Below are 3,573 nucleotides of genomic sequence, written 5' to 3' on the forward strand. Positions count from 1 at the left end.
AGTTAAGTATCATTGAACTTCTCCTCTTTGCAAAGTGAACAAAAAACTTACTGGTCTCTCTGWTGTCAATTGTTTAAATGTTTGGCGGGGTTGTTTGTTTCTCTGAGTTCTAGGTTAAGAAAATACCAGACAGTCTCCTCTAAAAATATTACTTGAGTAAAAGTCTTAAAGTATCTGATATTTTTTGTACTTAAGCATCAAAAGTAAATTTCTGACACAAAATCTATGTATTACAAGTAAAAGTACTGAGTAAAAGTGAGCAGTTAGATTTTCCAAAATGACATTTATTGGGAGGTGACTTCTCCAAAAAATATTTTTTTCTAACAGYGTGCAGCTGTGATGGGTTGTGTACAAGCTAATAGTGTCAGAATGGTTTATATTTATACTTCATATCCAACCACAATTAAATTCACTCTATCAGGAGACACAATTTATCAGGATAGGATTTTTTTAATTAATAACAATTCAGAATAAATAGGAGCAATGATTTTCTACCTTTTACCTTTTTTAAAAAATGTAATGAGTAGAAAGTACAAATAATTGTGTAAAATTGTAATGAGTAAAAGTAAAAAGTAGGCTGAAAAATAATTACTCAAGTAAAGTGCAGAAAACCAAAATTTCTACTTAAGTACAGTAACAAAGTATTTGTTCTTAGTTACTTTACAACTCTGATGAAGTAAAGATGCCTACGCTGTATAACAGGGATTTTTAACTGCCAGATTAATTTTGCAGAAATCTAGCTAGCTAAGTAAGGTTTAACTTATAAAGCTAGCTGACTAGCTAGTTAGCTTTCATTAGTATAAAAACTAAAGCCTTGTTGGAGACGCTAAGTTAATTTTTAACTAAAGTTCACAATAGAGCAGCTACAGGCACAAAATATAATTCCATACAAGGTTAACACATAACTGTAAAGTACAGTGTCTGTCAGGGCTATTCAACTGGCGGCCCGAGGGCCACATCTGGCCCACGAGTGACCAAAGTTAATCCTGCCAATTGGTTCATTCATCTCTTAAGCCCCAGTTTTCTACTTTAATTACTCTGTTCTTTTAGTTAAACATAGACATGTGTGGTATCTACAGAAAAGTCAGAATCTTGTCTAGAAGCTGGTAAAAACCATTTCTATGATCACTCAAGACAGTTAAAATTACAAGCAGTTGAAGATAAAACTAAGAAAGTGAAAATAAAATTGGTTTAAACATTTGGCATGTCAGATATGTCAAAAGAATATTTGTGTTAAATATGAAGCATAATGTGTTCTTTTTGTTTTTGATATTGTTTAATTATCACTACTTTTTATATGGTTCTGTATGTTGTGTTCATGATTAAATGCAGCAAAATAAACTATTTCAAAGGTAACAGATCTTTATAATACTTGATTTATTTACATAATGACAGGGTTCCTACAGTTTAAGGCAAGTTAAATTTAAGACGTTTTAACACTTTTTAATGCCAAGTGAAATTAAATTTAAGACCAATTTCATAATAAACACAAATGACAAAAAAAAAAACTGCAGCAGAAACTCATGAATCAAAGTATTTTTGGTTGAAGTATTCAAATATTGCTAATAAACCAATTGTTTTTATCCATTTCTAACTGATTTTTCATCAAATATAGCAAAAACTTTCTTAGCAGTCAGTTTAATGACCCAAAATTTGGAGTTTTAGGACCCACAGTGGGGTTTTAACCCCAATTTGCTGTAGATGAAACTTTGAAGTGCCCGTGACATCAAAATTTGTAAGAACTGCTGTATAACATGTGAGAAGTCAATAATTTTAACAAAAAGGCAAGTTTTTGTGTAACTAAAACTCTTCTCTTTTGTCTTCCTTCCCCCACCATCACCCTCACCAGTTCTCCCTCTCATCGCTCTCTCCTTCCCCCGTCCTAGCCCCAGTCGCAGGCAGGGACGGAGCGGGGAGGCTGAGAATTCCTTCATAAGAACTAAAATAACAACCACATGGAGACAGCCGAGGGCTACACACACACACACACACACACTCACTCACACACACATACACACACTGATCACTAAAGAGGGCTAAACTTACGGACAGATGAGGCAGGGTAAACACAAACATTGAATCAGTCGCTTCATAATTAACTGTTCTTTGCTCTAAATTGTCAGATTGGACACAGAATAATCCTAATTAGGCCTCGCAGTCATTCCCGCGCTGTGATTTTAACAGGGTTTTACCTGCTTCCTCCGCCTTCTCTGCGCTACAACATCAAGATGTTACCGTCACTGTGAGTGTGTGTGTGGTGAGTCGTGTGGTTACACTGCAGGTTAGGGGGCGGTGTGTGTAGAAAAGGGGGGGTCACTGGGGTTAGGTAGGGTCAGTGCCCTCCACATGAAGCGGAAGCTGTGTGTCATTAGGAAGGGTTGACACAGTCAGCCTTGGGGACAAGTTCCCATACAACAACACACAWCAAGCTGAAGTTTGGATGTTGACGCACAGACAATGGTGCTGTAGCCGTTTAGATTCACTGTTGTATTAGTTTTACTGCTAAACTCCAGTGGAGAAAATATTCATTTGATTGATGAGTTTCTGAAATGATTGAATGTCAGAAACACGACAGAAAGACACATTTAAGTTYTTCAACTTTCTCTATGAAACAGGCAATCCATCCGTACCCTTTTTTTATTCATTTATAGAAATTATTTTAGTCTTCAAAAGAWTCAATGTAAACATTTATGTACAACAACCTTTTCTAGCTTCTTCAGTGAGACCACTTCTCCTCAGTTTATGAGTTTTGAAAGTGTAATACAGTAGAAGACGCTGGTGTTTAATCCTCTCTAGACTCACAAAAGCTCTACCAAAACCCTTAACATGATTTATTGTTCATAAGTTTTACCATGTCTAATATCTCTAAACTTTGCTTTCATAATGGTTAAAGATGTTTCTGATGTTTTCCAATCATTTTCAGTCCTTGAACCTGACCGTGATAGCARACGGTTAGGTTTGTGCTTAAAAAAGTTGGGAAGTGGAGGGAAAAAAGGAAGACGTGTCAGATTTTTGTGGATAATAACACGGTGATGAGATCGTCCAGCTTTGCTTTTTTGAATTTTCTTTTTAAGTCAACGTGCAAAACAATCTCATTAMGATAAAACACATCGTAAGGGAAGATTGACAACGATCTGCAACATACACAGTCAAAGGTACGACCTAAAAATATGAACTCATAAAGAAATGAAAGGTTGTTTGGAAGGAGGATGTGTGTACATCTCCAATGAAACATGTGCCCAGTCCTACACAGCCACCATCAAGAGCGTCTCTACAGTAAGTCWGTGTTTTATCCTGGTTCCACTGTCTGCACTAAACATTGATTGCATCATTAACCTGGGCAGTAAACTGACTGCAAAACACCAAYAGTTGATGATGGAAGGCACAGTTGAAGGGTGATGAGACAGGCTTGAAAGGTAGCAGAGGACTGAAGTAACTTGGCACAACACCACTTTCGAAAACTGCACTGTGGCCGTATGTTCTACGCAAAAATCAGTACACAAAAATAGTTATTTACTTAATAACTTTYCTTTCTCATGCACTGCAATCAGAAAAAATCCCTGTACATTTGGC

General features: G+C 36.3%; 1 protein-coding gene across 1 annotated transcript in view; it reads right to left on the reverse strand.

Moving 5' to 3' along the window:
- itga8 (integrin, alpha 8) overlaps positions 1-3,573 on the reverse strand; it is a gene marked incomplete at its 3' end in the record, with an annotated part of 60,744 nt that overhangs the window by 36,079 nt on the left and 21,092 nt on the right.

This window comes from Austrofundulus limnaeus, unplaced genomic scaffold (assembly GCF_001266775.1).
Source record: "Austrofundulus limnaeus strain Quisiro unplaced genomic scaffold, Austrofundulus_limnaeus-1.0 Scaffold446, whole genome shotgun sequence".
NCBI classification, from domain to species: Eukaryota; Metazoa; Chordata; class Actinopteri; order Cyprinodontiformes; family Rivulidae; genus Austrofundulus; species Austrofundulus limnaeus.